Source organism: Acomys minous (genome assembly GCF_964271855.1).
Source record: "Acomys minous genome assembly, chromosome: 2".
NCBI lineage: Eukaryota > Metazoa > Chordata > Mammalia > Rodentia > Muridae > Acomys > Acomys minous.
Window position 1 is genome coordinate 26,887,370 of NC_140484.1, and position 22,637 is coordinate 26,910,006.

A 22,637-nucleotide genomic window follows, 5' to 3' on the forward strand; every position below is an offset into this window, starting at 1 on the left:
TGCGGGGAGGTAATGATGCACGGGTGCCACTGTGCAGGTACAAAGAAGTGAGAGGACCACTCTCCTCCATCTTGTTGGTTCCATGTGTCAGAGTCTGGTCATCAGGCTCGGCCGCAAACACCTTTACGCACTGAGCCATTCTGCTGGCTCTGTCTGTGCTTAACTTGTGTTCCAAACAGGATATAAGCAATTTGAGCCAGGCCAAGGTGTACACCAGAAGACCACAGCCAGAAGTTCAGATGTGACTCAGGATCTCAGGTGGGCTGCCAACAGCAAAATAGAGAAAAGAGTGAAAAGTCCAGGTCTGGGATGTCGAAAGAATGAAAGCAGGTCCTTTAAGTCAGAGCAAACAGGGGGCAAAAGCCTGGAAAAGCAAGGACTATATGAGTCCCATAGGGTTGTGTGAGGAAGATGAGACAGATTCAGACTCCAACAAAGCAGAGAAGCTGAAGAAAGAAAGAACCGCACAGCAGGAGCCCCAAACACAGGGCCAATGCCAGGGCAGGGATGTTTGCCTCTTAGCCCTCATTTACTTATGCTTGCTGTGTGAGTTTTCCTTGGAAGATGCGAGGATGCATTTATTCAGCCCAGATAGGGCATCGGTGACTGACCAAAGAAATAATTCTACTCAAGTCTATCTTTGGGAACCAGTTAAGCTTATTGTGGTCACTATATGGATTAGGAGTTACTTATAGAAGCATGAATGACCCAAGGGCAGGTGCATCATCTGAAAGCCCACCCCAGCTTGGATGACAACTACTACACACCACATTCCTAGAGCTCTGTGCAGGACTTGCAGGCAGCTGGGTCTCTTCTCCCAGCAACTGTTATTGCTTGTATAACCAGTGAGGGGGGCAGGGAGGCGTGTCACTTCTAAATCTTGGCTGTTTCAATAACTTCCTGTGCCTTATAAATTTCATTTACTTTTATTTCTTTATCTCTGTTCACATCCGTATGTGTTCCTGTGTATAATGTTTGCTTCTTGCATCTTACAAGCCCCTCCCTTCCCTCTAAAGAGACAGCTTCGTTTAACAGAAAATACAAATGTTTCTGCAACAATAGCCGAGCTTCCCATTCTCATCCAGTAGGCTCCAGCTCCCAAAAGAAAACAGATTTGGGCTTCAAGGTTTTGAAAAGGAGTACTGTGGAGGTACAGTCAATATTTAGATATTTCTATCACCCTTGACAGGGAAAGCTGAAGGGTCCAGAGAATGAGCCAAAGAATATTCTGACCATTAATGTCCCAGGAGGTGCAACGTCAGGCAGTGTCATCTGTTTCCTATATAGCAAAGTTCGGCTACATCCCAGTACAGACCACAACATTACTCTTCTTCCTTGTGCAACATGAAGGAAAGAACATGTACAATGAAAGAGCAAGCTAAGGAAGCTTCAAAATTTACAAGGAGAAATCTCAATAGTTGTAAGATGACTGACTTATGAAAATGGTATTCAAGTGCTAACTTCCCTTAAGCTCTATAGCATTATGTATTAATATATATATTTCATATATTTATCCATAAACATACACGTATCCATTGATGTCTACAGAATGTATATTAATGCCAGCAAAGTTTAAGATGTTAGAATTTTATACGCTTGTGTTGGTTACTCTTTTATAAACATAATACAAACTAAGAGTCATCCAAGAAGAAGAAACCTCAACTGAGAAAATGCTCCCATTAGATTGGCCTGTAAGCAAACCTGTGGGGTGTTTTGTTGTGTTGTGTTGTGTTGTGTTGTGTTGTGCTGTGTTGTGTTGAGACAGGGCTTCTCTATATAGGCTTGGCTGTCCTGGAGGCTCTTTGTACACCAGGCTGGCCTCGAGTTTATAACAAGCAATTCACCTGCCTGTGCCTCCCTGGATGCTGGGATTAAAGGTGTGTGCAACCACTGCCTGGTGGTCATGGTGTCTTTATCATAGTAATAGAAAGCAAGCTAAATCCATGCTCTATAAGAAAATTGTCATTCAGATACACATCCAGCCATAATCAATCACATTAGGGGCTAGGCCTTACATCTGTGAGCCACCAAAAGGAATGCTGCATGGACACCATTTTAAAACCCTACTCTAAATTAAAAATGAGACCCTGGAACCTACAAAACTAAAGAACCTTCAAAGAATTCTTAAGGAAAGACTACAAGTGCAGATGTTTTAAATAAAGGTCAGATGGTGGTAAAATACTCTGCTCTCCCGAAAGTCATGGTGCCTATTGTGCCTTTGCTGAAAGTGGGAACTGGCTTTTCATAAAGTTAAAGAATTTACTTTGCAATAAGCCCCCAAAGGCACTCCATTAGTATTTAGGTGAAGTGTGTGTGATGTCACCCACAGGTGCTTTGTCTGAACCATTTACACAGGGCTCTCCCTCAGTGTAGTGTTCTTGGAGCCCAGTGCAAGGGCGAGCTATAGAACCATGGTCTCTGTTTCACTGTGATATAACTGTCCATGTGGAAACCCTCATTTTCCAAAATGACTGCTGTAATAACATAACACATTTAATATCAGAAATGCAATGCTAACAACTTAGGAAAGAAGGAAACCTCTAGCACTATCATAATGAGAAAGGGTATTCTCTCTTTTTTTTTTAATTTTTATTAATTTATTCTTGTTACATCTCAATGGCTATCCCATCCCTTGTATCCTCCCATTCTTCCCTCCTTCCCATTTTCCCCTTATTCCCCTCCCCTATGACTATTCCTGAGGGGGACTTCCTCTCCCTGTATATGCTCATAGGGTATCAAGTCTCTTCTTGGTATCCTGCTATCAAGAAGGTGTGTGTGTGTGTGTGTGTGTGTGTGTGTGTGTGTGTGTGTGTACATGAAAAAGAATGAGTTCCACTGAATTCTCAGTAAATTGAAATGAAATTCTATAGACTTTAAGATATAGCTGAAATGTTTTCCTGATTTTTACTTTCTTTTTAATACAGTGCTACTTGAAGCCATTTTCATGCACATGTATAGAATACTTCGAGCATATTCTTTCCCAAAGATTTTTTTGAGTAAAGAACATAGCATGTCACATAATGGCCAGTATTGCAAGCAAACAACTTTGATTTTATGTACATTTAATCCTAAACATCCATAAATACAAAATATGCATTATTGTACAAATGTCACCATGGCCATGTGGCAGAATTGGCTGAGAGTCTGCAGTCTTGATCCTGGGTCTAAGAGTGAGAAACTGAAAAATAATTTCTTTTGGGAAAAAAGATCTCTCAGAACTGCTCAGAGCCACTCAAAACGAAAAATGTCATCTCAACCCAGCTTGTGTTGGCCTAAGTTAGCAAGGTTACTTTGGTAGTTAAAACAGCCTTTATTCTCAGTGCTTTAATTCAGAGAAAGCAGGGTGTTCCTCCGGCTCCTAAGTGTTTCATCCTGCTGGCCATCTGCCGGCCAGAGCTGCGGGAACCACCTCAGGATCATCTGTCTTTTCCCAAGCTAGAGCATCTACCATCATCAGCAACGGCAGAAGCGCCATGTTAGACCTGGTCACTCTCAGGCAGCTTTCTCCAGGCTCCTTCTATTAGGCAAGACTCCAACTCCCACATAAATGTTCCTTCCCACAACAAAAGATTCTGGAGCCTTGTGGCCATTTGTGGGGTGATTTGCCCCCATAAAGAGCACACACCAGTGTTTCTCCTGCTGAAGGACCTGGCTCTGTGTGGACACATTTTTTTTTTTAGCCCCGGGAGGACCTGGTTATGCAGCCACCAGTTTTGAGTGCTCAGTGTGGTCAAAGGAGTTTTGTTCTTTCCCACACAGAGTTTGCTTTGTGTCACTGCGTTCTATTTTAGGACATGGGTGTGCTTACATTAATTTGATGATTCTCTCTAGAAAGAACACATGGAATGTGTAATGCTGCTTTCGTTCTTAACAGCTTCCGTAAAGTAAAGCTGCTGGAGCCCCTACTATTCTCAGAAAGACGAGGGGTGGGGGTGGAATATTCTGGGCTTTAGATCTTTTTTGTTTAATCTCTCTCCCTCCCCCTCTCTCTGTCTGTGTGTGTGTGTGTGTGTGTGTGTGTGTGTGTGTGTCAGTCTCTGCCTCTGTCTCTGTCTCTGTTTCTCTCTGTGTCTCTCTCTGTGTGTGTCTGTGTCTGTCTGTCTGTCTCTCTCTCTGTCTCTGTCTCTATCTGTCTGTCTCTGTCTCTGTCTCTGTCTCTGTCTCTGTCTCTCTCTCTCTCTCTCTCTCTCTCTCTCTCTCTCTCTCAGAACTCTCTATATAACATCTCAAAAGGGTTAGCCAAAAGCACATTCTAAACAGGAAGTGTTACATGTGTTGCCATTTAGCATTGATATATCACTTAAACATGCAAGCAGTTACAGTGTCCTTCCAGCAGCAGTGTAAACTGGTGCACAGGGCCCCGGATAGGTTTCCGCGTTGTTGGCTTTGTTTGCTTGTTTGTTTGTTTGTTTGTTTGTTTGTTTTTCGCATCTCCTAAGCACTTTCATGTAGTAACCTTGATTGCACCCCACAAAGATGGAAGAAATGAACAAAGATGGCATATGTGAAATCATTTTCTTGAAGTAAAGCCAGGTAGGAGTATGTGTATTGAACAGTGGGTGTGAGTGTTTGGAGATGCATTTACGTGATCCATCACTTGTAGGGGACGCTAACTCCATTCTCATGGCTTTTAAAAAGGTGTAAGTAGGACTGAGAACGTAGCTCACTTGGTAGAATGCTGGCTTTGCATGCGTGAAACCCCGGATTCAATCTCCAGCACCTCACAAATCAATTGTGGTCTTACACACCTTTAATTCTAACACTTTAATTCTTACACCCATTTAACTCACAAGTTGTGGGCAGGATGACCAGCTCTTCAATGTCCCCTTGCCAAAGAGCCAGTTCAATGCCTGTTGGAGGTTGGTCTGATATATTTCAAGGCTAATTGGTGCTTTCTGTCTCTGTACCCCAAGGTTGCTACTTAACCTTGCCTAAGGAACTTCCTATTTGATCAATAAAAGGCCATCACACCTGGGCAGGGCAAATGGGATGGGCGTGGCTAAGGTTCCCAGGCTTTGGGAGACAGAGAGAATCTTGGGAAAGAGGCAGACTGCAGGGGAAGAGAGGAAGGAGGAGGTCACACCATGGGTTAGAGAAAGGAAGAAGCACATGGCCCAGTGTGGATGGAGGGTTCGGCCCAGATGAAGAGCATTAACAAATATTTGGGATTATGGATGGGGCAGGTAGCTTGATAAAAATTATTAGAAGCAGATGGCCTGAGCTTGGAGGAGGGTATGGGATATGGGAGGTAGTTTAAGGGATTAATATCTGCCCTGCCCCAGGTTAACCAAAGATATTTTAAAATATAGCAGGTGTCTGTGTCCTGATTGATTGCTAGCAGGTTAGAAAAGACTGCCGTAATAATAATTATAAGGCTAATAAGAAACATTACTAGGCTATACTGATAAATTAACCATCACAGGGGCCAGCCTGGGATACATGAGTCAAGACATGTCTAAAACAAAGTTGCACATGTGCATCTCGCCCTGACTGTTCTGATAATCAATCAATGGATCTTCTTAATAGAGGACTACTAGAGAAGGGTAAAGGATGTCGAGAGATGGGTAAAAGAGAGTGGTAGGGACCATACATGTGATAAAGCATGACATCTGTGTGTATTACAAATGTCACAATGAAGTCTACCAATGTGTACAATTAATGACCAATAATAATTTTCATCATAAAAATAAAGACTCATTTAATATTCCCTTTTATCACTCGGGCTCCATTCCTTAATTTCTAGTCTGTGTACCTCTATTAGAAAGTGATGGTTTGGTTTGAGTCGTTTAAATTTTCAGCTTATGTTTGCTGGTCAAATTGAAAATTGTTCTCCATTTTTTTAACAGCAGATTTAATCTTACTTATTGATTTACCTTGTCTCCTCTGGTCATCACCAATGATCTCTGGGCTTCTTTCAAGATGCAGTTCAGTAATACTTTCCAAAGCAGAAGAGACCACTTTCCTGGAAATATTAACAGACCATTGGTAAGAAATTATATCTCCACTAAAATTCCTTGGGCAAACCAAGATCAGTGAAATATTTGTCAGTGTGCTTAGCAAAGTTTTATTTAAAGATGTTGATTGAAATTGTATTGGTTTTGTAGGTCAATGATTCAGTAACACTGTATTTTATCTTTTCCATTTACTAACACTTGCCCTCTCTCTCTCTCTCTCTCTCTCTCTCTCTCTCTCTCTCTCTCTCTCTCTCTCTCTCTCTCAATGCCTCATGATATAACAGGTCTTGAGATATCTACGATAACTTTAACAACAAAACATTTGGTTGATCCATAGAGATTTGTCACAGAATATGTCCACCAGATTTTTTAAAAATACTCAATTTACAGAAAAGCCTTAGGTCACAGTTGATCAAAGGAGCTATGACTAGTGCATTGGAGGTCTTACTATGAAGAGGCAAAGACCATGGGGAGGTGTCCAGGAGGTGTTAAGTGAACAGTGACAAACCTGGGGCAGCAGTCACACGTGATCTCAGCTGTGCTAGTTAAAGTGACCAAACCTTGATGAGCAATGAGGTGGAGCTGACTAACCTGATAGTGAAATGACAGACAGGTGATTCCTTACTGAAATTGGCTCTGTGAGTGACAAAAGAAAAACAATGCTTTGAGATCTTACTTTCCAGTGTTGGGTTTTTGTGTCATAATTAGGCAAAACATGACAATTTGTCTTGGTGTAGGGCAACAACACATCTGATTAGCTGGTGCTAATCAGGGGATATTTGAACTCTAGTTTCTCCTTTATTCCATTGCCTTAAAAACACACACAAGCAAAGGACAAGTGCTTTAGGAATATGGGATGGCTGAAAATACTCTAGCCCTTTCTTCATGGATCCTGAGCAGCTATGCCTCAGTCTCCAAGAAGGTGCTCAATCACTTTAGACCCAGAAAACCTCGGGACCACAAAAGAATACTTCCCAGAGAAGATTATGGATGCAACCAAGAATCCCAGAGTATCAAGCTTTAGAGATAAACTTGGTTCCCACTATATTAGCTTGAAATAACACTCTAAACACCACACACACACACACACACACACACACACACACACACACACACACACACACACAAAACCCACATACACATACAATACACACACACACAGAGCTATCTTATCTCAGGAAACCAAGGCCATATACATAATAGTAGTTCTAGTAAATATATGAAAAGATTTGACACTTTAGGCTCAGTTATCTACACAGAGGAAGAAGCAGAAAGATGGCAAGAGCCATGGTAGTACATGACATCAAGGAAACACAGCAGGGCAGATGGACATATGAACTCATAGAGACGGTCACAACATGCACGAGCTCAAACTAGGCAAAATTCCAGTATGGAGGAGGGAGGTCGGGCAAGAAGTCCCACCCCTAACTGGAGAACTATTGGAATTTGATTATTGTTAAGTGAGGGAAAGTAAATATTCTTCAACAGAGTGACACCTAGTATATTGACCACATTCCAGGGCAGACGCCATACCCAAGAGCAGTTGACGAAAACAAGCTGGACTCCATAGGGTTTGTTTTGTGCTGCTTTATGATGGAGGCAGTCATAAAGATGATTAGGAAAGAGGGGAGAGAGGGAGAGAGGGAGAGAGGGAGGGAGGAAAAGAGAAAGGGAGGATGTGGGGAAAGTGGAGAAGGCGGGCGATTGTGATCAAATAAAGTATATGAGGTTATCAAATAATAAATAAAAATATTATTTTTAAAGGAAATGAAGATGTGAAAGAAAAGGAAAGGAACATTTCCCACTTGAAAGGAAAAGGAGAGATGAAAGAGGGACAATGGGGAAGAGAGGAAAGAGTTAGAAAGGGAAAGCAAGGAAAAAGAGGAAAGGGTGAGAGAGAAAGGAAATGAACTTTCCTTCAAATCAGCCTTTTAAAAAAAAGATGCATACTGATTATCCAGTTCTACTATCTCCTCACTAAGGACCCATTACCAAGGAACACACAAGATCCTGGAGGAATGGGAACACAGAAAGCATGCTTGAGGAGATAAAATAACTTGCAGACATCTGCATGAATTGCCCACAGGTGCTCAGAGTGAGCAACCCAAGGGAGTTGAGCTAGGCATCATCAAGGAGCCAGAACTTGAATGAGGGCTTCAAGGAAAGAGAGCTTTCTTTTTTATTTTTTGTTTTGTCTTTTTAAATATATTTTATTAATTTATTCATATTACATATCAATTGTTATCCCGTCCCTTGTATCCTCCCATTCTTCTCTCCCTCCCAGTTTCCCCTTATTCCCCTCCCCTATGACTGTGACTGAGGGGGACTTCCTCCCCCTGTATATGCTCATAGGGTATCAAGTCTCTTCTTGGTAGCCTGCTATCCTTCCTCTGAGTGCCACCGGGTCTCCCCATCCAGGGGACGTGGTCAAAAATGGGGCACCAGAGTTCGTGTGAAAGTCAGACCCCACTCTCCACTCAACTGTGGAGAATGTCCTGTCCATTAGTTAGGGTTCGAAGTTTACTGCATGTATTGTCCTTGGCTGGTACCATAGTTTGACTATTGGGTAGAGAGGAAAAGAGAATGTCCGGGCAGTGCAAAGGCCCTGAGCACAAGCAGAAAGCATCTGTGGGGGACCAAGCAGAACATATCCAGGCAGGCTCTAGCAAAATGGTCTCTCTCTCTCTCTCTCTCTCTCTCTCTCTCTCTCTCTCTCTCTCTCTCTCTCTGTGTGTGTGTGTGTGTGTGTGTGTGTGTGTGTGTGTGTGTGTGTGTCTGTGTCTCTCTCTCTTTCTCTCTGTCTCTCTCTTTCTCTCTCTCTCTGTTGCTCTCTCTCTCTGTCTCTCTCTCTTTCTCTCTGTCTCTCTCTTTCTCTCTGTCTCGCTCTGTGTCTCTCTCTGTGTGTCTCTCTGTCTTTCTGTCTGTGTGTGTGTGTGTGTGTGTGTGTGTGTGTGTGTGTGTGTAATTGTGAGATAATAGGTAAAATCAGAGACAGACAAGCTTTACTGCATACTACTTATGTGTAATTCTGATTTTTGTAAATTAAATGTGATGTCAAATCCCCCAGACTTCCAACACTTAAAAAATACTGCAATGAATCTTTTTGTAACATGAGCAACTTTTTTTTTTAATTTTTAAGACAAAGTTTCTCTGTGTAGCCTTGGCTGTGCTGATCTCACTTTGTAGACCAGGCTGGCCTCAAACTCACAGAGATCCACCTGCCTCTGCCTCCCCAAGTGCTGGGATTACAGGCGTGCGTCACCACACCCAACTCATGAACAACTTTTTAATGTGACCACTTTCTGAGTTAATCAGTCATAATTTCAACTAGGGACACAGCTGTGTTGTTTTAAAACCTAATCCTCATGCACTCTGGACGGGGCTCTAGAACAGAGTAAACAGCCCAAATGTTGAATATGTTATCTGAAACCTCATGTTGTTTTAAACTTAAACTATTCTAAACATGAGAGATGAGAGTTGGTTCAGAGCTGAGACTATAGCTCTGTATATCCGGCCACCTGGTATGATACCTTTTTTCTAACCCTCTCATTCCCATTAGCTCAGGGCCAACAGTTCTGCGTTCTGATGTGGTTGAGTGTATTTGTATACAGTGACCCTTGAGGTTCATTTTTTTAAAAAAGGCAGCTAGCCTCTCACTAACTCTGACTGATATACATGGAGAAAAACCCCATAAAATAAACATGTTTCCTGTTGTGTGCACAATGATGGAGACCCACCCCCCATTTCCCTGATGCCAGTACAATTGGTGTTTGAGAAGCTAGGTAAATCCCATTTCAGTCTGAAGCTGGATCTGATGTGCTTTGACTTATGCTCCAAACTTTAGGGAGCAGTGGCATGACAGAGAGATGCTCAGCCAGCTCTTGGTTTGGTTATTATTCCACTAATGCATCAATTAAATCTGTCTACGGAGAAAACACAGTGGCTCCTATGAACAGCTGAGAAGAGGACATACACCATGGCAACCAAACAGCTAGAAGGAAAAGCAGGCTCCCACCGCCTTCTTGTCCCATTCACAGTCATAAATTCCATAAATTTATCTTTTTTTTTTCACGTTGAAAACCTTAACTGAACCTATCCTAAGAAATGATTAAATGTACACCCAAAAATAGTCACAAGGATGTTGATGACATAGATAATCAACGATATGTATTCGTTGTTTTCTTGGTGGTTTTCAGCTGTGGACTTTTGCCAGCTTTTAGAATCTCTCACGCTTCCCCCATCTCCCTCTGTGAAGTTTGCAAGAGTGAGGCTGGTCCTTGCTGTGTGACATCTCTCTGCCCTGCCAGCTAACTCGTCCTCCTATCACAACCTCATCCACACGATGGTGTTGGTCCTGCCAATAATCTGAAATGAAGGCTGCTGACCGTAAGTCCATCCTCTGTCATCATTTAGTGTATCTACAGAGTCCTGGGATTAGGACATGCTCATCTCCGGAAGGCTACCTCAGAGGGATATCAGTTAGACACAGAATTTGCATGGGGGTAAATGGGCTTTGGTGATGATGTTAAAAATATTGACTAGCATGGAAAATGCTAAGTAAAATATCACATTGACAGGAGGCTGAGGATTGCAAGCTTGAGTGAGACCAGCCTACACTCCACAACAAGACATTTTCTCAAAAAAAAAAATGTGTGTGTGTGTGTGTATTTATATGTATGACTTTGAAAATTTTTAAAACAAAAAGTAGGCTCCCAAATATATTTGTTTTCATCACATTTTCAATAATGAACAAGCTCTATATCTATATATGCACATCTGTGTCTACAATTATTTAACATGCACATTTCTATTTAACTGCAAATGTCTACTCAAAAATGTTTAGTGGTTATTTCTGTGTTAAGAAACTTCTGGTGAGTACTTTTAGATTAACAAATATTTTTGAATTTAACTAAAATGAGTATGAATAGCATCTACATCACACATATTTAAAATTTCTTATTTTACAAAATATATACACACATTTCCAATTAGCTTTCTTTTTGCAAATTGAATGCATCAGGCAATCCTTTGGTCATCTGATCCAATGTAAGCACCAAAAATGCCTTTTCTGTCCTCAGCGCCATACTCATTATCATGGAATGGAGCCCAGTTCCTATGAGCAACCCAATCCCGCCCAGCCTGTCTTCCGTGCTGCCTAAAAATCCATTCTCTTAAGTCCAGTGTCCTGTTATTAAGCCACATTATAGCAGAAGATTCTTCCATACCATTGCTTAATGTCATGTCTGAGAAAGTCTCTGACATGGGGTGGCCTGAAGCATCCACATGTCTGTGTTAGGCTTGGTTTAAATTTCACATAGCTAAAAATAAGTCTTTCTCCTCCTTTTGGGTTTAAAGTGTAAGCAGATCTAGCTTTTGATGTCCAAAGCTTATAAACGAAACAATTTGCTTGTCTCCACCCAAAGGCAGCTCACAGGACTCCAGAAGAGGCTATCTTCGACAGTTTACTCTGTGTTCTAACTGCTGTTTCCGTAAGAACGCGCTGTATACAAACTTTGTTCCTAAGGTCATTTCTGTTGGTGCCAAATTGACTTCAATTCACAAAAAGCATGTGGCGCATTCCCATGTAACTTGGATGTTTTGTTCTAAAGAAAACAAGGAATGGTTCCCCTCTTCAGCAACTGTTTATGGAAGATCCACCTCCACCCTGGAGATGACTCTCAAGACCAGTTACCAAACGTATCTTCCAAGTCACAGCACAGAGTTCAAGCCACAGAGACTAGACTATAGGCTGCATCCTGTCTGTGCAGATTGCTGGAGCACCTGAGAACACCGTGGTGTAACAGTAGGGTTCTCTACCAAAGTCCCGGAATGCAAAATCCTCAGGTACTAAGTCTATCTCTCACCCTTGCTATCTCTGTGACTATTGGTGGCATTAAATTCCTTGTAAAAGGAGATAGCAGAACTGTTGAGAGGACTGCAAGATGGAGTCCTTGGACTGTGTTGTGGAAACGGCATGACACTGCTTGTAATAGAACAAGGCTAGCGTAATTGTAAGAACTGTGGAAGACGGACAATAACACAGTTTTATGAGAGGGGGGAGGGGAGGGAGAGAGACCAAGACAGGCTGACAGGGGAAAAGGAAGAGAGAGGGACTGGGACAAGTCTCTTCTGGGGCCTTGCACCGCCCTGGAGCAGGTCACATGCCCTTTCACAAAAATATCCACATGGTCTATTTTCTTACTTTAGTCAGGACTTGGGCATAATAAGAGCTTCTCAGTGAAGCTCACCTGCATCAGCCAATTTAAAGCACACCACATCTCCCTTGTCTATTTGTCTATTGCATTTTAACTTATATTTTAATGCAGATTACCTATTATGTTCCCTGTATATAAATCACAGAAAGGCAGAGTTGTTTTCATCTATTTATATATCCTCAACGCCTGTGAATAGTATGTGGTTAGTAGTTGATCACTATAAATCTATAAATCTCCTCAAGAGTGAAGCATCTGTCTGTAGCAGAACAGTGGGCACTGTAAAGCTCCAGCCTGAACTCCCCATGGGGACCCTAGAGAATGTGTGTCTCCACCCTGGCACGGTTCAGTAGAAGTTCTAAAGAAAGAAATAGGCATAACAATGGTGTAGATATCAAGAGGCTGTGTTTCTGCATCTCTTTTTATTTAAGAACTACTAGGTGAATTTTTCTGTTCGGGAGTGAGAGGTCTTTGGGTCTCTGTTGGCATTCGCTAGCAGCACTAAGGTATCAGCTTGTAGGCAATAGTGTCAGAAAGGAGCCCTGTGACTTTTGACATAGAAGAACTATCCACATTTTTGGACAGTGGGATTCCCATTGCTTTTTGGACTGCTTTCAGGGCAACAGCTGCTATGGCAATATTAGCATCTCCACTTCCTGTCTGGGTTTCTGGGAAACAGAAAAACCCCTGGGAGATGTAGATCTTATCTCCTCGTCTGCTCCCCGAGATGTAATGTTTGGCTTTGGTCTCTCATTCCGAAGCCTACCTGAAGTTTCCTGTGAACCCCCAGACTGCGCATGCTTTAGGTTAGCGCTCGTATTTCCTAGGCTCCAGTAATAAACTGCTGAAATAAAATGGCTCGGACAAGATGGCAGATCAGTCTTTCTCTGTGGTTCCCAGAACAAGGAAGGTGGGGGCGACTCCTCCCAACACAGCTTTCATGCCGGAGTTTTCTAGCTGACTGATCTACTGCCTACCATGACATCTGTCTTCCAGACAGCAGGAAGGAAGAAAGAAGATGCGAAGCACGTGTGCCGTGGAGTCACAGCGTAGATGTGGCAATCACCATTGCTGACCGTACTCCTACTCGTAGAAAGTCTTGCCCTGCACAACTAGCTGTGAAAGAAGCTGGGAATAGGACAGACTCTCCCCCACCCCCCCACCCCCAGCTGCTGTGAGTCCAACCTCAAAGGAAATTCTTTGATCAAAGGGGAGAGAAAAAGGCAGCTGAAGGACATCCGACAGCCTCCATCACAGATCGCCGCTCTAGGCACACAAATATCCGTTCACACACTTGGGACTAACGAAGCGCATGCGCCTCGTCCCTGGGGGATTCAGCACAGCATCTCATGTACTTACTGTATCATCTCGATCCAGACTCCAGGTCCCCAAGAGAAACTGTCTCTTCCCAGAGCCCAAGTGTGAGTCCTCATGATCTATCACGGAGTTATCTGCCACTTCTATACACAGACTCACAGGAGCACATGCGGATACACATGATCTATAATGCTAGAGGAGGAATCAGTTTGAAACTTCTATTGAGAAAACTGGGAGTTCTGGGGAGATGGCAGAGAAAAACTTGCACTTCTGTGACCCAGATAAGGAGAGGAGTCAGTACGACAAAGAATGTGCACAATTTCAAAGACAGGAGAGAGAACTTTGAATATTCACAACAGTGCTGATAGAAGGAAAACAAGCAGAGAAGAAAACACAGGCATGAATCTAAAAGCAAACTGAATGAACACAGCTCCAGCTATGCAGCCCCTGGTAGGGAGTTGGGAAACAAAAGCTTCACCCAAAAGGTGTTTGCTTTGCCCAAGAGGAATGAGGGGTTGAGTGAGCAGCTCACTGAGAAGACCCACAAATAAAACCAGAAGAGATATCACAGTCAACAGGTACACACGTCATAGTACATACATACAGAGAGAGAGGAAGAAGAAGAAGAAGAAGAAGAAGAAGAAGAAGAAGAAGAAGAAGAAGAAGAAGAAGAAGAAGAAGAAGAAGAAGAAGAAGAAGAAGAAGAAGAAGAAGAAGAAGAAGAAGAAGAAGAAAGGAGAGGAGAGGAGAGAAGAGAAGAGAAAGAGAAAGGCAACATGACTCCTTCAAAAGGTTGAAACTCCTCAGCTACTGAATTCAGAGGCTGAAATTCATGAAATGCTGGGTGAAGGTTTCAAAAGTTTACTAATGAAAATGATCAATGGCTTCAAAGAGGTAGAAACAAGCAGAAGAATTTAATCTAGGGCCTGGAGAAGAAGGCCACAACATAAAAATGTCAGCAAAATGTATGAGAATAAAAGCAACATGGATTTAAAATAGAGTCAGAGTCAATAATGTGGAAGAAAAATAAAGCAAAGAAATTGAGATTTCAAAATGAAATAAAATAAGACAACAATAACAACAGAAAAACATTAGAAATTAAAAACTCAAGTAAATCAAGTAGAAAAACACACTGGAAATCATTGCTAATAAGCTCAATAAATCAGGAGAAAAAAATAGGAGAAAGAGTTGAAGAAATACTTCATTTAATCTCCAAAAATAAAAAATAAATTAATAATAAAATGATAAAAGAAACATATACAAACAAGAGTACCACATTCAAGGATCCTGGAGTACAATCAAAAGACCAGACATAAGTACCCACGAGATAGAAAAAAGAGATTAAAGAAAGACTAAGAGCATAGAAAAAATGGCCATTGGAATATAGCAGACATTTTCCAAAGGAAGAAATGGACATACAAACACAAGAAACACTTAATGTTTCAAATAGAAACAACCATAAAAGGTGCTTCATATAACAAAACAGAGACAAGAAATCAAGTATACAAAGGAACATTGCTAAAAGCTATCAGGAAAAACACCAATTAATCTACAAGGGTAAAGATTTCAGAAAATCAAGAGTCCTAAAACCCATGAAAATTGTACATATATATATGTGTGTGTGTGTGTGTGTGTGTGTGTGTGTGTGTGTGTGTGTGTGTGTATACATACACACACATATATATACATATATACACTTATATATTCTTTCAAATGTATTTATTTTATATATATATGTGTGTCTTTTGTCTACATGTATGTATACACCAAGTATATGCCTAGTGCCCACCTCTGGAGGCTGAACGAAGATGAGGTGTTGGAGACCTGGAACTGGGGTTTCAGGCAGTTATGTCTCCATACGGTGCTGGGAACCAGACCTGGGTCTTTTGGAAGACCAACAAATGCTTTTAACTGCTGAGCCATCTCTACATGCCCAAAAAGGCATATTTTAAGTCTGAAACTAAATAACTACCAGCCAATATTGTTATACATAGCAAAACTATCTTTTAAATTTGATGGGAATATAAGGACATCAAAACAAGCATAAACTACATCTGTTTGTGATCACCAAGTCAGCATTGCAGAAGATACTGAAATGCTATCTGTATGGGAGAAAGAAAGATATTCATAATCATGAACAGAGCTAGGAAGGAACTCATTGTGTCCATCACAATAAATCAGCAAATTCTCCAAAGCTAATGGAAAAGGGAGGAAGGAACAAACAATAATCCAACTAACCAAAAATAACAATTATCAAGTTTAAAAGAACTCAATAGCATCTTTCAATAATAATCTCACATGTAAGTGGCCTCAACTTACCAACAAAGAAATTCAGATCAGCTAATTAAATTAGCTAATAAGGTCCAACTATATATTGTCTCTAAGAGACACACCTCACTGATGGAGATAACCACAGACAGAGTCATAGACTAGTAGTCAGTCTATCAAAACATAGAAGCTAGAAACAGGTTGACAGGCTCTAAAACAGAATTAAAAGATAAAGAAAGCCATTGCATACTATGAGTGGTTTTTCCTCCCAGCCCCAAGCTCCAGAAAGAATGGTTCATGAGACTCCAAATATATGGACAATTACTATGGCCATATAGCTAATGGTTGTAAAAGTTCACATAGTTCCTGTTAACAATGGGTAGCTTCAATATCCTACTCTTGTCTTTAGATAGGTCATTCAAACTAAAAGTAAAAAATAAGAAAGAAACGTTACAGTAAAACCACAGCCTAGATCAAATGGCCTCAAGAGATTCCTACAGAATATTCCATTCAAGAATATGGAATGCTCCTTCTTCTTAACAGTTCATTGTACTTTCTGTAAAACCTAAAACATTTTAGACTACAAAAAAATTCTTTAAAAGTATAAAAGTATCAAAATAATTATTGTGTCTTACGAGATCATTGTGAAAAATATACAAATACACAGAGGTTTAACAGTACACTCTTAAATGACAAGTCTGAAGAAATTTTTAAATTCCAAGAATAAAATGAAAGTAAAGCACAACTTATCAGAACCTTTAGGATACAAATAAAGCATTGCTAAGAGGAAATGATAATGAATACTTATGCTAAAAAGAAAAAAAGCCAAATTTCAAATCATCTAACAATGCAACTCAAATCTTAGAAAAACAACTGCAAGCTAAACCAAAGGTAGTGGAATGCAAGAAATAATAAATATTGGGGTATAAATTAATGAAAGTGAGACTAAAAGAACAATATGTACAATCAATCAAACAAGAGTAAGTTCTTTGAAAAATAAATAAGATTGACACATATCCCCAGACAAACTAATCAAAAAAGAGAGAGAGAAGACTAAAATTAATAAAGACCAAAAAAGGATGTTATATCATATTCTAAGAAAATACACAGAGTCACTGGGAGATAGTTTGAAACTTTATGTTTAAAAAAAAAAAGGAAAATTGAGAAGAAATAAATAATTGCCTATAAATATATGATCCTTTCAAGAAGATATAATTTAAATGGTTTAATAACCAATGGTTTAATAAAAATCTTCCCAAGTTTTACCCAACTATGAAGCCTGAAAGCTACAATAATGACTGGCCTGGCAAGAAGAAAAATGGAACTTTCATGGAACCACTTTCTGGTTGGATGTAAGTCCTCCTCTACAAGATGAAAGCCATATCTGGGACCATTATTGGGCCAAGAACTTATGGCTTCATAGATCATAGGCCCTAGTGATAATCTACTGATAGCTACTTCATGAAGGAAAGTCAGTTTTCTCTAGAAGTATAGCCCTTGATGGGTGGGTCATGCTCCCTGGTAAGTAGATGGCCACATAACCAACAATATTTGGGTGTCACAAATTGCTTTTGATAGGTTTAAGAAAGGTAGAAAGTTGGGTGAATGGGGAGGATATAGATCTAGAAACAGCTGAGGGAGAAGGGGAAAGGTGAATATGATCAAAATACATTATATGCAATTCACAAATAACAAAACAAAACAAAAAAATTTAATCTTTCAATGAAGAAAGTCTCAATATTAGACATACTCACTGTTGAGTTGTTGGTTCTGATTCCTTAATGATTCTATTTTATTAGGGATTTATTAAAGGCATATTCCTCCCTTACAACCCGACTACCCTAAATAGAAGGGAAAGGAGACTAAGGAGAACAAGAATGAAACCTTCTGGATGTCAGTTCTGTGGGGCAATTTCCCTGGCACAATTCTCAGGAGTCTAGCAGATCATTTATCCCACAGAAGAAGCCGCACCATCCGTGAACCAAACTTGGAGGTATCCCCGGAGACTGGAGCCCCCTCAAATCCTGAAACTCCCATCTCTCTCCTCCAGTTCCCTCCTCCCAATCCATAGTCATTTTTGTCTTGGGCTGATACTTCCTCCTCCCAGTCTATATAAGATGTTTATCAGTTTGTAGAGACAAAGCTTCAGTGGGGTCAAGCATCCCAAGATTATTTTCACCTTGGGCCCAGACTAAGGCAAGGTTACATTCTCTTCACATTGAGTTCCAACAAACCTTTAAAAAGGAGCTAAAATGTGTATCAAATTGTTCCACAAAATAGGAAAGTCAACAAAACCCAGAAGCATTTGCACATCCATGGTTATTGTTGAAGTAGTCACAGTGGCTATGAAATGGAACCAGCCTAGATGTCCATCAACAGATAAATGAATGGAGAAGACAAGACAGAAATATGTAACATTTACACCAATGGAATCCCTAAAGAAGAATGAAATCATGACATTTGCAAGAATGTGGGTATAACCAATGACCATTACATGTAAATGAAGTAGACTATATTTGGGCTAACAAATACTGCATTTTTTTCTCATATGCAAAATATAGACTTAAATTAATGTGTGTTTCTTTGTAGACTGGTGGGGGGCAGGGTTAAGAGATGAGGAGAAGAGGAAAAAGAGGACAATGGGATCCACATAAGTGGCAGCTGAAGGGGAACATTTTGAGAAAAGGACCAGCAACCAAAGAGAGACAAAGAGGAAGGAAGGAAGGAATGGGATGGTTAAGGACACAGATAATGGCAGACATGTAAGAAAATGTCCTGACAAAACCTATTACTTTTCAATGCCAACTTGAGGAATTAAGTAAACAAGCCTCATGGTGGGGAAGGAAAATGGAAAAGCATAGCAATAACATGTCCATACCAGTCACCAAAGGTCCCTGCTATGAAGTGGCAAGTCCCCTTGACTTGAGTCCCTCTAAGATCTTCCTTTCCCTTTACATGTCCTCCTGGAACTGCCATGGCTTTTGTAACTTTCTTCCTGCTTGGGGCACATTTGGGAGTTGGGGTATTTTTAGATGCGGAAGAATTACAGGCTTTTAGGAAGAAGAATTGTGGTTTCATTGGCAATTAAATTTCTCAAAAAAAATTTTTTTTGGCTTTTAACTATTGAGTCCCAGTTGTTTCCATCTGTGCACACACAGCGTAGCTAAAGAACTCACATGACCAGAGTTGCATTTTGTCTACAGCCACACCTCTCAGAACGTGCCTGATCTTGTCTTTTCTTAAACCTTTATTTTTATGTGTGTAGGTGTGTATGTACACATGAGTGCAGATGCCTTCAGGAGCCAGAAGAGGGCGTGGTATCCTCTAAGCTGAAGTGGTAAACAGTTGTGAGTTTCCAAGGTGAGTGCTAGGAACAGAATTCAAGTCTTCTGAAAGAGTGGAAAGTACTCTTAACCACCAACATAGCTCTCCATTGCCCAAAGTTGTTTCCTAGTTGGTCACACACACACACACACACACACACACACACACACACACACACACACAATCCTCCTCCTTCTCCTTTTTCTTTATCATCATTGCCAACATCCTTTGTGCCTTCTGAAACAGCAAGCTTGTATGAAGCGGTTACATCCCTAATCTAATCTTAGCTCCTGGTTCAGCTCTCATTATTTCAACTCACAGGCGTTGGGAGAAGTGATGGGGAGGTCTTGGGGCTATTACACTACCATAGACACTTCATACATACATACATACATACATACATACATACATACATACATACACACTTCAGAATAAACCTTTCACAAACGCTGAAGGTCATCTAGCTAAGAGTAGCAGGAAGTACTTAGGATACATTAATCTTCTAAATTTTCCCAGGCAGTTTCACTAAAGTTTCTAGATCCAGTGTCATATCTTTCAAATTTTTAATAAATAACATTTTTTTTCCTGATTACTTTGCAAAACAGAGCTTCCTATCCCACCACATCCATCTATGTTTCTTAAGACCCAATCAAGCCAGGTGTCGTGGCTCACACCTTTAATCCCAGCACTCAGGGAAGCAGAGGCAGGTGGACACTCTGTGAGTCTGAGGTCAGCCACGTCTACCAAGCAAGTCCAGTAAAGCCGGGGCTACACAGAGAAACCCTGTCTCAAAAAAATAAATATAAAAAGCAATCATCTATGCCATTTTATTTTGCATTTCATTGTGGTGTGACCCCATTCCTAAAGAATATTCTGTTAATCAGGAAATACCATCAGCTACTGTGATGACAAGACTCAAAGAGCAATGGCTTAAACAAGATAAATTTATGTGTCTGGAGAAAAGGCTTAGCAATTAAGAGTGCTTGCTTCACAACTGTCTTGGTTAAATGTCCATTACTGTGATAAATACCATGAGCAAGACAACTTAGGGAGACAAGGCCTTATTTCATCTTATAGCTTACCGAGAACCTACAGAGTTCATGCAGAGAACTCAGGGCAGGAAGTCAGTACAGGGACCTGCAAGCAGGAACTGAAGCCGAGGGATGCTGCTTACTGGTTTGCTTTCCATGACTTGCTCAGCCTGCATTCTTTTTTTTTTTTTTTCACATTTTTAAAAATTAATTTATTCTTGTTACATCTCAATGGTTATCCTGTCCCTTGTATCCTCCCATTCTTCCATCCCTCCCATTTTCCCCTTACTCCCCTCCCCTATGACTGTGCGTGAGGGGGACCTCCTCCCCCTGTATATGTTCATAGGGTGTCAAGTCTCTTCTTGGTAACCTGCTGTCCTTCCTCTGAGTGCCACCAGGTCTCCCCATCCAGGGGACATGGTCAAATATGAGGCACCAGAGTTAGTGTGAAAGTCATACCCGACTCTCCACTCAACTGTGGAGAATGTCCTGTCCATTGGCTAGATCTGGGTAGGGGTTTGAAGTTTACGGCCTGTGTTGTCCTTGTCAGCCTGCATTCTTATACCACCTAGGACCACATACATGCCCAAGGGTGTCCCCAGGAACAGTGGGCTGGGCCCTCCCACATCAATCATTAAGCCAGAAAATTCCCTACAGACTTGACTGCAGTGATATGGTGAAGACATTTTCTCAGTTGAGTGTTCTCTTCCTAGATTAACTCAAGTTTGGGTCAAACTGACAGAAAACCAAACAACACTCGTGAATTTGGAGTTTGGAACCCAGCAACCATGTTATCAAACTGGACATTCGACATAGACCTGTGGCCCAGCTCCAAGCTGGGCAAAGACAGGAGGATCTGTGGAGCTTGCTGTCTATCATCCTAGCCAAGGGAACACGGGCCTGGGGTTTAGGGCATCAAAGTGGTAGGCAGTGAATGATAAAAGAAGACAGTTGATGCTCTCTTCTGGACTCTGCATTTGAGTGCCTACATGTATACATTCACACACACACACACACACACACACACGCACACGCACACGCACACGCACACGCACACAGATATGCACAAAACCCAATAAACAGTCTCTTTAAAAAGACAAATTCCAAGCCAAGACGCCTTTAATCCCAGCACTTGGGAGGCAGAGGCAGGCAGATCGCTGTGAGTTCAAGGCCAGTCTGGTCTACAAAGTGAGTGGAGGACAGCCAAGGCTACACATAGAAACCCTGTATGGGAAAAAAAAAATCCTTACATGCCTTTTTGTTTTCTAACAAGAAACAGGGAGAATGCGGATCTGGATGGGGGAGGGGCGACTGGGAGGAGTTGGAGGAGCGGGAACTGTAAACAGAATATATTGTGTGGGAAAAAATCTATTTTCAATTTTAAAAAAGAAAAAAAAGGCAATGTGTCACATTTTCTTGATTTTAGGGCACGGATCTTTCATTTTTTAGACAACTGTGAGATGAGGGTGTGTCTTATAATCAGTGGCATTTCTGGGCTGCGTCAGTAATTAGTTATGTATGTCTGTCTTCCTGAGGTTACAAGAAATGTGATTTTGAAACTTGTAGTGTCTTAAATTTTGTTTTTCTCTCTTTTAATAGTCACAATGTTGGCAAGCCAGACCTGTTAAGGAGGCTCTATCTTCCTCGGCATGAGAAGTTCATGTTTAAGTCCATCATTTGCACTATTTACTGCCCAGTGAAAACGGGAAGACTGGCAGGGAAATACGCGTTCCTGCACCTTAAAGGGGCAATCCAAAAATAATAGGGTGTCATGTTTTACGATGCCTTGGGTAATCTGAACTCCCATGTTCACACGTACCTGAACGGAAATGTTCCCATAAAGAGTTGAACTGAACATTTCTTTTGTGGGTGGGAAAGAATTAATGGTTGGCAATTAACAATCTTCTGTTAAAATTCCTATTCCTTTAGCTAATACACAATCTCCCGGGTCACAATTTCCTCAAACCCAAAGTGAAACTCCATCATTTCCTAGGACCCAATAAACCCATTCAGCCAAGGAAGTCCACATCTCTACCGAAGGACTTTACTGGAGCCACGACCGTGGGGAGACAAGATTCCCATTGCAGCCATGAGAGATAGTTCAGACTCAATAGTGGACACGTGTTACTGGGAGCCTTTCCCTGTCCAAGCACTCACATTCTGGAGGCCTTTCCTAGATCTGTCCCAAGCTTTCCCTCTCCACCTTGTTTTCTTCTCCCTCACACACCATCCCCTCATAGCCTACATTCAATGTGAGGCAGGTTTGCCCTCTCCTGCCTGTTGGCCCATGCTCAAGGGGGCTCCTAAGTAAAGACAGATACCCACCCTCAAAGGAATCCTCATGGAGCCAATGGCAAAGATAAAGTTATCATATTACTTTAGAACACGGTCCAGAAGCCCAGAGAAGGACCCAGAAGTTGAGGCCAAATACCTAAAGTCATAGTAAATGTCACTTGGCAGAAACGACATGGAAAAGGTAGAACTCCACAGAGGCCCAGAGCTGAATGCTGTCCTGACACTTTGTAAATGAC

The 22,637-nt window shown here is 41.3% G+C and overlaps 1 long non-coding RNA gene across 1 annotated transcript in view; it reads left to right on the forward strand.

Moving 5' to 3' along the window:
* Positions 1–21,131, forward strand: part of LOC311592195 — a 43,366-nt gene extending 22,235 nt beyond the window's left edge. Inside the window, exons 2-6 of the long non-coding RNA XR_014777333.1 lie at positions 5,847–5,985; positions 10,151–10,340; positions 18,032–18,221; positions 19,017–19,111; positions 20,820–21,131. This is a non-coding gene — a long non-coding RNA (uncharacterized lncRNA). The remainder of the gene's footprint in view (positions 1–5,846; positions 5,986–10,150; positions 10,341–18,031; positions 18,222–19,016; positions 19,112–20,819) is intronic.
* The last annotated feature ends 1,506 nt before the right edge of the window (positions 21,132–22,637 follow it).